This window comes from Sminthopsis crassicaudata, chromosome 4 (assembly GCF_048593235.1).
Source record: "Sminthopsis crassicaudata isolate SCR6 chromosome 4, ASM4859323v1, whole genome shotgun sequence".
Classification (NCBI taxonomy): domain Eukaryota; kingdom Metazoa; phylum Chordata; class Mammalia; order Dasyuromorphia; family Dasyuridae; genus Sminthopsis; species Sminthopsis crassicaudata.
Genome location: NC_133620.1, coordinates 123,181,106 through 123,194,008, shown reverse-complemented (window position 1 = coordinate 123,194,008; position 12,903 = coordinate 123,181,106). Strand labels below are relative to the sequence as shown.

Below are 12,903 nucleotides of genomic sequence, written 5' to 3'. Positions count from 1 at the left end.
AGATCGGGTGATTGATTAGGAAAAAAAAAAAAAAGATGACAGGGGCCTATTTATTGACACTGGGTGCAGGTCTCTCTTTTGCCTTGTTCTTACTTAGATCTGGGTTATAGTCTTGACCAGGTCTCTATTCTATGGTGAGAAGGAACACTAGCACACCAAAACTTGTAACCACAGAATGTGGGGAAGCTGGTCACAGTTCAAGGATGGAAAAGAAACCATAGCACAGGCCAGGAGAGCAGTGACCACACCACTACTTAAATCACATCACCTTGGAGGAACTGAAAACTTATTTCAGAATTAGCTCTAAAAAGAATTCCCCCCCAAAAAAAGACCATCTAGAGCTTGAAACAGTGGGCCTCTCCCCCAGGAACAGAGTTCAACTTTAACATAGAAAATGAGCAAACAACAAAAAAGGAACCTGATCATAAAAAGTAACTGAGGTGAGAGGGAAGATCAAAACACAAACTCAAAAGAAGATAATAAAGTGAAAACTGCTACATCCAAAGCCTCAAAGAAAAATGTGAATTGCTCAGTCACATCCCTCCAAAAGAAAGTAGAATTCCTGGAAGAGCTCATAAAGGATTTTTAAGAGAGGTAGAGGAGAAAATAGGAAAAGAAATGAGTAATGCAAGAAAATTATGAATAAAGAGGTTTTAGGTTAATAAAGGAGGCACCATACATACACACATATATACATGTATGCATGTATGTATGTGTACATTTGTATATGCATGCATGTATACATGTATACATAAATCTACCCCCCTGTGTATATACTGAAGAAAAACATGAAGAAAAATCAGAAGAGGCCAAAGGATAGAAGAGGCACAAAAATCTACTGAAGAGAACTCCTTTACAAAACAAGAATTAAGGAGATAAACTCCATGAAAAGCAAAATTGGCTGCATGGAAAAAGATGTTTAAAAATTCACTGGAGGAAAAAAACTCTTTAAAGTGTATAACTGGCTAAATGGAAAGGGTGCTACAAAAGCTCAATGAAGAAAATAATTTAAAAATCTAAATTGCCAAGTGGAATCTAATGACTTTATGAGACATCAAGAAAAAAAATAAAAGAAAATTAAAAGAATAAAAGAAATAGGAGGATTCTGGGAAGATGGCAGAATAAGTTTCTAAATTTCAAGCTCTCCAGATTTCCCCCACAAACAGAACAAATTTGTGCCCCAGGGCAAACATAGACTGGTGAAAAATCAAGAATATTTGAAGCAAAACAGTGGTCCTTCTGGTACAACCCAAGAGAATCTGAAGATGCCAGGCCAGGGATCAACCCATGTGAAGTGCAAGCACCTCCAGGATAGCTCTGCAGAAAAAGCAATTGGGAGCCCTGAGGCTAGCTGGATTTGGCTAGATCTTCAGCAGGAACCATAAAAACTTTCCCCTCCTAGACAATATGCAGAGTGAGAAGTCAGACTCAGAGAAGACTAAATGAATTTTAGCTGATTGGGAATGCTAGGCCCAGCTGTGCTTCAGAGATACAGCCTGAGTGAGAAGGAGCCAGCACACCAAGTGATGCAGAATCAATGGAGCAAGAATCTGCTGGCTGTGAGCACTTGCAGGAGCCAGGAGCTCTTAGCTTAAGGTTCCCAAACAGAGGGAAGAGCTGAAGTAAAGCCAGAGGCACTATTCCCAACCCACAATTAGAGGTGCTTACATGAATACCTCTTATTTAAAAAAAAAAATGGATTTACAAACAAGAAAGAACCCAACCATAAAAACTTACTATGGGAACAGGGAAGACCAGGGTTCATCTTCAGAGGACACAAAAATAAAAAACTGGAAATTAAGTGGATGCCATCAATTGAAGAATGGCTGAGTAAATTTTGGTATATGAATATTATGGAATATTATTGTTCTGTAAGAAATGACCAACAGGATGAATCAAAGAGGCTTGGAGAGACTTATATCAACTGATGCTGAGTGAAATGAGCAGGACCAAGAGATCATTACATACTTCAACAACAGTACTATATGATGATCAATTCTGATGAACGTGGACCCCTCTTCAACAATGAGATGAACCAAATCAGTTCCAATAGAGCAGAAATGAACTGAACCAGCTACACTCAGAGAAAGAACACTGGGAGATGACTATGAACCACTACATAGAATTCCCAATCCCTCTATTTTTGTCCGCCTGCATTTTGGATTTCCTTCACAGGCTAATTGTGCACTATTTCAAAGTCCGATTCTTTTTTGTACAGAAAAATAACTGTTTGGACATGTATACATATATTGTATTTAATTTATACTTTAACATATTTAACATGTATTGATCAACCTGCCATCTGGGGGAAGGGGTGGGGGGAAGAAGGGGAAAAGTTGGAAGAAAAGGTTTTTCAATTGTCAATGCTGAAAAATTACTCATGCATATATCTTGTAAATAAAAAGCTATAATAAAAAAAAATAAAATAAATAAATAAGTATTATGGGACTACCTGAAAGCTATGCTCAACAACAACAAAAAGGTTATCAAGGAAAATTGGCCTGACATTCTAGAGCTAGCAGACAAAATAGTCATTCAAAGAATCCAACAATCACTTCCTGAAAGAAATCCTAAAATTAAAGCTCCAAGGAATAATGTAATCCAAAATCCAGAACAATCAGGTGAAAGAGACTATAAGCAGCCAGGAAGAAACAATTCAAATATCAAGGAGCCACAGTCATGATTACACAGAAATTAGAAGCTTCTATATTAAAGGATCAGTAGGCTTGGAATATGATATTCCAGAAGGTAAAAGAGAATGAATTACAACCAAGAATCAATTACCCAGCAAAACTGAGCATAATTGTTCAGAAAGTTGGATATTCATTGAAATAGGGGACTTCCAAAGTTTTCTGATGAAAAGACCAGAATTGAACAGAAAATTTGATCTTTAAATATCCAAGAGAAAATTTAAAAATCTAAGAGAAGCATAAAAAATGTAAACTGAAAAGAAAACAGCCACAAAACAAAACATGGTTTTCAATAAGGGCAAACTGTTTACATCCCTATGGGGAAGATGATACTTGTATCTCTATAAGGATGGTTAGAAAGAGTATACTTAGAAGATACAGATATAATTGACTTTTATTGTGATTATAAAAAAATTAATTAAGTTGTGAAAAAAGATATTGATTGCACTGGGAGAAGAGGAAAGAGGGAATAAAGTAAATTATATCACATGAAGAGACATAAAAGACTTATTTATTACAGGACAAGGATTAAGGAAGGGTTTAGGCATTGTTTGAACCTAATTCTCATAATATTTGATTCAAAGATGGAATAACATATGCACTTAGTTGGGTAGAGATCTATCTTATTCTATATGGCAATTGGAGGAGAAATGGAAAAGAAAAGTAGAGAACTGGAGAAAAGGAGAGGTTAGATCAGAGGAGATAGTAGTCAGAAACAAAATACTAGTGAAGAGAGATGGATTAAAAGGAGTGAGAAATGGAGGAAAATACACAATTAGTAATCATAAATGTGAATGAGAATGGGATGAACCCTCCAATAAAATGGAAGTAAACAGTAGAGTTTTAAAAGCCAGATTCCTACAATATATTGTTTAAAAGAAACATTTGAAGCAGAAGAACACACAATAATAAAGATCAAAGGCTGGAATAGAATACATTATGCTTCAATTGAAGTTTAAAAATTAACAAAAGAGGTAACAATTTTGATCTCAGACAAAGCAAAAGAAAATATAGATCAAATTTAAAACGACATGGAAGAAAACATCTTGCTAAAAAAAAATTACCAGAGACCAGGGGTTTTAAAACATTTTTCATTTATGATCACTTTTTACCTGAGAAATATACTGACATATACCAGTATATACATTTACTGAAATAAACCATAATTTCATGACTCCCACATTCAGTTATGAGATCCCATATGGCATCCCAAATGACAGTTTAAGAAGCTGGGTCATAGACAATAAAGTAATATCAATACTAAGCATATATGTACCAAGTGATATAACATCAAAATTCTTAGAAGAGAGGTTAAGTGAGTTACAGGAAGAAACAGATAGCAAAACAAAATGATATTAACTGGGGGACTTCCTCCTCTCCCTCTCAGAACTAGATAAATCTAAACACAAAATAAAGAAGGAAATTAAGGAGATAATGAGAATTTTAGAAAAGTTAGATATGATAAATCTCTGGAGAAAATTGAATGGGGATAGAAAGGAATATACACCTGATCTTAGAATAGATGGCACCTATATAAAAACTGACTATGTATTTGGGCATTAAAAAACCTCAATCAAATGGAGAAAGGCAGAAATATCAAACTTATCTTTTTCAGATCATGATGCAATAAAAGTTACAAGTAATAAAGGGCCATAGTAAAAAAGATTTAAAATTATTTGGAAACTAAATAATCTAATCATAAAGAATGAGTGGATCAAACAAATCATAGAGACAATCAATAATTTCATCAAAGAGAATGATAATAATGAGGCAACATACAAAATAGGATATAGTAAAAGTAATAGCTTGGGGAAATTTTCTATCTTAAAATGCTTATATGGATAAAATATAGAATGAACAGATCAATGAATTGGGCATTCAATTTAAAAATCTAGAGAAAGTACAAATTAAAAAGACCCAATTAAATACCAAATTAGAAATGCTGAAAATCAAAAGAGAGATCAATAAAATTGAAAATAAGAAAACTATAAATTAATAATAAAATTAAAACTGTTTCATGGCAAAAATAGATAAACCTTTAGTTAATTTGAATTTAAAAAAATGAAAAAGAAAACCAAATTACCAGCATCTAAAATGAAAAAGACGATTTCACCACCAATGAAGAGGAAATTAAAGCTCAGCTGTATGTCAATGAATCTAACAATCCAAGTAAAATGGATGAATATTTGCAAAAATATAAATTGCTCAGATTAACAGAAGAAGAAATAAAATATTTAACCCCATCTTAGAAAAAGAAATTGAATGAGCTATCAATTAACTTCTTTTAAAAAAAATCTCTAGGCCAACTGTATTTATAAGAGAATTCTACATTTAGAGAACAATTCCAATACTATATAAACTATTTGAAAAAATAGGAAGAGTTCTACAAAATTTCTTTTATGGCACAAATATGGCAGTGATACTTAAACCAGGAAGAGCCAAAATAGAAAAAAGGAATTTACAAACCAATCTTCCTAATAAATATTGATACAAAAAAATTTAATGAAATATTAGCAAAGAGAGAATAGCAATTTATTATTAGACTCCTACAATAGGAACAGGTAAGATTTATACCAGAAATGCAGGAAAACAACCAATTAATCAATTAATTAATAACAAAACCAAGAAGAATCATATAATTTGTTTTGTTATTAATATGATTTATAATGCTAGTTTTTTGACAAAATACAGCACTTGTTCCTATGAAGAGCATGAGAACATAGAAATAAATAAAGATTTCCTTAAAATGATAAATATTGTCTATATAAATCATTAATAAGCTTTAACTGTAATGGGGATGAGCTGGAATTCTTGCCATAAGATCAGGGGTGAAAAAAAGGATAGCCATTATCATGACTATTATCTATATTATACTAGAAAGGTTAGCTATAGCAATATAAGAAGAAAAAAAAAGAAATTGAAGGAATTATAATAGGCATTGATGAAACAAAACTACTATTCTTTGCAGATGATATCATAGTATACTTAAAGAATCCTAGAAAAACAACTAAAAAAAACTGCTTGAAATAATTAACAACTTTAGCAAAAATTCAGGATGTAAAAACTATCAGCAGTTCTATATATTACCAACAAAACTCAGCAAAAAAGAGATAAAAAGAGAAATCCCATTTAAAATAACTGTAGACTATATAAAATATGTGGAAGTTTACTTGCCAAGTCAAACCAATAACTATATGAACAAAATTACAAAACACTTTTCACCCAAATAAAGTCAGACCTAAACATATGGGAAAATATCAATTGCTCATGGACAGGTTAATTAAATATAATAAAAATGACAATTCTACCTAAATTAATTTGCTCATTCCAGTTAAATTACAATCAAACTACCAAAAATTATTTTATAAAACTTGAAAAAATATTAAATTCATCTGGAAGAATAAAACATTGAGAATATCAAGGGGAATATCAATTTAGGGAACAAATGCAGAGGAAGTACAAGATCTAAAATGCAGAATTGTATAAGATCTAAAACTACATTATAATTTAGTAGTCATCAAAATTTTTTGGCACTGGCTAAGAAAAAGTGCTAGACCAGTGAAAGAGATTAGGTACACAAGACATAGTAGTCAATGACTATAGTAATCTACTGTTTGATAAACTCAAAGATTTCAATATCTGGGATGCAAACTAACTAGCTGACCCCCTCAAAAAAAAAAAAAGGCAAACTGGAAAAATAGTATGGCAGAAACTTAGGCATCAACCAACATTTCCCACCAGATACCAAGATAAGGCCCAAATAAGTACAAGATTTATGCATGAAGGGTAACACATAAGCAAATTAGGAAAACAAGAATATTTTACTCTTAGCTCTACGGAGAAGGGAAGAATTTATGAAGAAATAGAGAACATTATGAAATGGAAAATGGATAATAGTGATTGCATTAAATTAAAATGGTTTTGCACAAACAAAACCAATGCAACTAAGATTAGAAGGAAAGCAGAAAGATGGAAAATGTTTTTACAGCCAATGTTTATGATAAAGGCTTCATTTCTCAAATGAACTGAGTCAAATTAGTAAGAATACAAGTCATTCCTCAGTTTAAAAATAGTCAAAGAATATGAACCGTTTTTAGCTATCTATAGTCATATCAAAAAACGCTTTAAATCACTATTGATTAGAAAGATGCAAATTAAAACAACTCTGAGTTACCACCTCAAACCTCTAAGATTGGCTAATATAACAAAAATAAGAGTGAAAAATGCTCAAGAATTGGGGAAAATTGGACATTAATGCATTATTGGTGGAAATGTGAATTGATCTGACCATTCTGGAGAGCAATTTGGAACTATACTCAAAAGATAACCAATCTGTGCATACCTTTAGATGCATTAATACCACTACTAGTTCTATAACCTCCAAGAAATTACTAAAAGGGGGAAATGGCCTACATGTACAAAAATATTTATAACTGCTTTTTTTTGTTGAGGCAAAGAATTAAACACTGAGGAGATGCCCATCAATTGGGGAATGGCTGAACAAGTCGTGGTATATGAATATAATGGAATACTATTGTATTATAAGAAATGATGAGCAGGCAAGTAGATTTCAGGAAAATCTGGAAAGACTTATATAAACTGATGCTGAGTAAAGTGATCAGAACTATAAGAACATTGTGCACAGTAACATCAACACCTCTTTTTCACCCATACAATGATCAAAGATCCTTCCAGAAGACTTCTGGTGAAAATATTTTTCGCATCCAGAGAAAGAACTATGGAATCAGAGTGCAGATGGAAGCACATTATTTTCACTTATTATTGTTGCTAATTTTTGTTTATTGTGGCTTTCCTCTTTTGTTCTGTTTTTTCTTTCACAACATGACTAATATGGCAACACGTTTACATGACTGCACATATATAAAATATATTGTCATCTTGGAGGAGATAAGAAGAAGGGATAGAGTAAAAACTTGAAACAAAATCTTAATTTAAAAATGTTGAAAACTATCTTTACATGTAATTGAAAAAAATAAAATATTATCAACCCAGAAAAAAATAACCCTTGATGAAGTGTTTAGTACCTTCAAGTCTTTTGATACCCTGGTGAGTCAATTTTGAGATGAGAATATATTGAATGCCATTTTATAATTGACATATCAGTTAGTGATTCATTGAGGAATTGTATTTCTCAGTGAGTCAAATGAGAAATGAGGAAAATTATCATTACTCTGTAACATCCTATTCCTCATTTTGTCAAACCCCATTTCTCATAGTAGATCAAAAGGAGCTTAAAAACTAATTTTCCAGTCCAAACTAAAGCCATGATGGTTCAGGAATGGGAGAACTCCTAACTCCTTGGGATATTTGCTCTATAACCAGTTTAAAGTTGGTATCTAGCTTCTGTTTACCTATAAGCAAAAGAGCTAACTGGGCCTGAGTCCCAGGGGACAGCTTTTCCTCATGAAAGTTAGAAATGATTTGGAAAAGACTAAGGGGGCCAGTGGAAGATCCTGATTGATGTTGGATCTGTTTTTCTAGACAAAATTACCAAAGGCAGCTGAGTCTCATAAAGCAATTAGCATTCCTTAATTGCCAGAAAGAGGTGTTATCAGTCACACCTGAAGGTCACTTCCTCCAGTTGCAACTAGTCATAAGGCTTTTCTAATACCTGAAGGACTCTCTCCCCTTCATTTGGAGTCTCAATTAATATGGTCTTTTCAGTCCCATGGTGGTAACTGACCAAATGAGGGGGACAATTTGACCCATTTTATTAAGTTACATGTGTCGCTGTTAAGTAACATATCTTTCCTGGAAAATTTGCCTCAGTTTACTTTTATTGCATTTTTACTCACCTTAATATGAAACAGTCTTTCTAATAGGTTGAACATGCTACTGGTCATCAGAAATCACTCAGATGGCTGGCACCCAGATTGAATTATCACCTGATGAGTCTTCAGTTTCAAGTGTTTGTGTAGGAATTTTAGAATTATACGAGGGGATAAAATGGAATATTCCAAACAATGGAAAGATCTGGAATCTATAGTCTATTCATAGCTCCAGAGCAAGAGTTCTTAATTTTTTCTTGTCATAGATCCCCTTGACAATCTTGTGAAACCTCTAAACCCTTTCTTAGAATAATGTGTTTTCTTTTTAAACAAAGGATGCCAATTATATTGAAATAAGATGTAATTTTTTCCCATCTAAGTTCATGGTACCCCTGAAATCTATCTATGATGGTCTCTAGCCCACAAGTTAAGAACCTCTGCTCTAGAGCCCTCACTCCATAATCAGTCTCTTCTTTCTCTGGTCATAATTCCTGAAGGATTCAGGCACTCACATACTATGATAAATTAGCCTATGTTTTGTCTTGTTTTAAGGAAAGGAATAGAGGAAATGGGTCATGGATTTATGGATTTAAAAATTATGGGTAATTTCATAAACATCCCATTTACCTTCTCAGATCTCAGAGATGGAAAGAGAATATTCCCAAAGAAGTCACATCCATGGGTCAAAGACAGGAATAAGGGATGTGTGTGTGTGTTCAGGACTCACATCAATGGATTCTGGGCTTTAGCAGAAAAATAAGCATTAGAAATTAGTCTCTTCTTAACCCAAATAGTCACAATAATTGTCAGCTTCAGCCATCATGTTCCTCTCAGTTTTGTCTGTGGGTTGCCCACAGCAGATTCAATTACTGGCTATTGGAATCCTAGACCATAGCAGAAGAAAACAAGAGTCCCAGCCCTTCCTGTCCCCTTCCAATGACATCTGGGTCTCAAGAGAAGAAGAAAAAATAGAAAGTGAAGCTAGAATCCAGATTTCATGTTCCTCTATCCTATTTTATAGTTTCCTGCCTACTATGAATTTATACTCCCTGAGGTCTTCCAGTGATGGTGGCAGAGGGAAATCATTCTCTCATGTGTCAGGACCATCTGAAATTGCTTCTCCAGTCTCATTACCCTTCACATAACTTATTTGTTTGTATAGGAAGTCCAACGCTGGACTCCTCTGCTAAGCTATTTTCTGTTCTCTGCTTTGCCATGTTCAGTTATATAATCTCTTTAGGTGTTCTGACTTGACTGCTCTCTCTAGTTCGAACCCTAATCACTTCTTCCGCATTGCTGCAATAGCCTTTTTGATCTTTCCTTCTACAATCACTCCAGTTTCCCATCTTTCACAAAGTTACCAAAATTATCCTACTAATGAACAATACTAATTACATTTTTCTATAGGATTATTCTTGTGCTCAAAAGCACTTAGTGAGTGCCTATCATCTTCAGTTTAAAATCTATTTTTTCCACCAGCATTTAAAGCCTTCATAATTTGACTCCAAGCTTTTTCCACATTACTTCTCTGTAAGCATTCTACATTTTAATCTCATTAAATTACTAGATATATCTCAGTTTTGTCTTACATTGACGCAGATTAGCTACCATATCTAGAATGTAGCCCTTCCACATATCAACTTTCTGAAACCTTTCTCTTCCCCTCTCAGGATATCTTCCAGATATTCTCTCTCCCTAAGCACTGGGAAGAATGTAAGCTCTTAAAGCCAGACACCCTCTTTTTTACTTTAATTTTTATTCCAACTTCTTAGCACAGTGACTAACACATAGTTAGGATTTAAAATCTTAAGTCATGAGCTATGCTAATTTTTTTCTATCTTTGAGAGTTTTTTTCCCCCCTGAATGTTTCCTAAACTAATTAAATTTTGGGTCTGGCTCCCCTCTCTTACCTCCCTAACGCCCCACCTCCAAAAACAAAAACAAAATCCAAACTTCTAGTACCTAGTACAATTATATAGGACAGATATTTAGGAAGTATTTGACTAATGCTTAGGAAAAGGAATTCAATTTAACAAATAGAACCTATTATGTACAAAGTATCATGCAAGGCAAAAGACACAGAAAAACAAAAATGAGAATTTTTGCTTTTAAGAAGGTTCTAGAGAAAGCCATCAGTGGAAATGGGAAAATGTTGGGGATGTTTTGAAAGACTATAGCTTCTAGGGAAAAACAGCAGTGATTTTAGGGAGCTTCTGTTCTGGCAATCTAATTCTTAAATCCTCTGGTTTGCCCTCCCATAACCAACCTAGTAATGCTATTATTCTAATAATCTGGTCTGATTCAAAATAAACCACTCTTCAGTCAGATAGTTTCTGGCTTCAGGAGAGTCCCACAGATCAAACTCCTGAGATAATAGTGAATAGACAACTCCTCAGTTCATTGCTGAGTGATAATCTGGTCAGTATTAATCTGGTCAAAGAACCCAAATTCTGGAAACTGCTCCTCTATCCTACCTATGGATCACTGAATTAACATGTCAATGATAGAAAGCTGGATAAAAGTGTCTCTTTGCTTCTGTTTCTTTGCTGAATCCTCTTGGAATTTAGTTCACTTGTAATAATGTTACAATTATAATAAACTTTGCCCCTTGACTAGGAAATGGGTTCAAGCCTGCTAATTTTTTGAGACACCTTGTGACATTGGTCTGTGACCCCAAACTTTTGGGGTCCCCTTTCCAACCTCAACAGTTTGAGTCCTATTTTGAATATATTGACTGTGAAATGCCTATGGGATAACAGATGAAGATATCAAGTAGGCAGTTGGTAATATGAAACTACATTTCAAGAGAGATTAGAGATGGACATATATATGTGGGAATTGTAGAATATTTATTCTATTACCTATTACCTATATTTATTATCAATAGAAATGGTAATTAAAACCATGGGAATGTAATTGAGGGAAAACAAAATATCATTTTTAAAAACCATGAGAATTGATTCAAAGGAATAAGAATTAAAGCAGAAAGAAATGCAAGTGTTCAGAGGAGGAAAAAGCAAAAGGAGAGTTAGGAAAGTAGATGCTATTAGAACCTACTAGAATTGATGACATGATGGTATACTTAGAGAACCCCAAAGACTCTGCTAAAAAGCTATTAGAAATAATTCAGAATTTTAGCAAAGTCGCAGGATACAAAATAAATCCACATAAATCCTCAGGATTTTTATACATTACCAACACAATCCAACAGCAAGAGATACAAAGAGAAATTCCATTCAAAATAACGGTTGACAGTATAAAATATTTGGGAATATATCTACCAAAGGAGAGTCAGGAATTATATGAGCAAAATTACAAAACACTTGCCACAAAAATAAAGTCAGATTTAAATAATTGGAAAGACATTCAGTGTTCTTGGATAGGCCGAGCGAATATAATAAAGATGACAATACTCCCCAAACTAATCTATTTATTTAGTGCTATACCAATCAGACTCCCAAGAAACTATTTTAATAACCTAGAAAAAATAACAACAGAATTCATATGGAACAACAAAAGGTCGAGAATTTCAAGGGAAGTAATGAAAAAAAAATTAAGTGAAGGTGGTCTAAGTGTACCTGATTTAAAGCTATATTATAAAGCAACAGTCACCAAAACCATTTGGTATTGGCTAAGAAATAGACTAGTTGATCAGTGGCATAGGTTAGGTTCACAGGGCAAGATAGTGAATAAAAATAGCAATCTAATCTTTGACAAACCCAAAGATCCCAAATTTTGGGATAAGAATTCATTATTTGACAAAAACTGCTGGGAAAACTGGAAATTAGTATGGCAGAAACTAGGCATGGACCCACATTTAACACCACATACTAAGATTAGATCAAAATGGGTCCAAGATTTAGGCATAAAGAACGAAATCATAAATAAATTGGAGGAACATGGGATGGTTTACCTCTCAGACTTGTGGAGGAGGAAGGAGTTTGTGTCCAAGGGAGAACTAGAGACCATTATTGATCACAAAATAGAACATTTTGATTACACCAAATTAAAAAGTTTCTGCACAAACAAAACTAATGCAAACAAGATTAGAAGGGAAGTAACAAATTGGGAAAAATTTTTTACAGTTAAAGGTTCTGATAAAGGCCTCATTTCCAAAATATACAGAGAATTGACTTTAATTTATAAGAAATCAAGCCATTCTCCAATTGATAAATGGTCAAAGGATATGAACAGACAATTTTCAGATGATGAAATTAAAACTATTTCCACTCATATGAAAGAGTGTTCCAAATCACTATTGATCAGAGAAATGCAAATTAAGACAACTCTGAGGTATCATTACACACCTGTCAGATTGGCTAAGATGACAGGAACAAATAACGATGAATGTTGGAGGGGCTGTGGGAAAACTGGGACACTGATGCATTGTTGGTGGAGTTGTGAAAGAATCCAACCATTCTGGA

The 12,903-nt window shown here is 33.7% G+C and overlaps 1 protein-coding gene across 15 annotated transcripts in view; it reads right to left on the bottom strand.

Moving 5' to 3' along the window:
- The window catches only part of LOC141565771 (protein unc-93 homolog A-like), a 234,147-nt gene that overhangs the window by 171,752 nt on the left and 49,492 nt on the right, over positions 1 to 12,903 (bottom strand). For 3 of the 15 annotated variants that reach the window (XM_074309323.1, XM_074309331.1, XM_074309326.1), the window contains exon 1: positions 8,507 to 8,618. The exons of 7 other annotated variants lie outside the window; for them this stretch is intronic. The gene's annotated coding sequence lies outside the window, so the exon portion shown is untranslated. Of the gene's footprint in view, positions 1 to 8,506; positions 8,623 to 12,903 lie in introns of those variants that run through there. 5 more of the 15 variants (XM_074309319.1, XM_074309325.1, XM_074309321.1 and 2 more) reach the window with 3 other exon arrangements.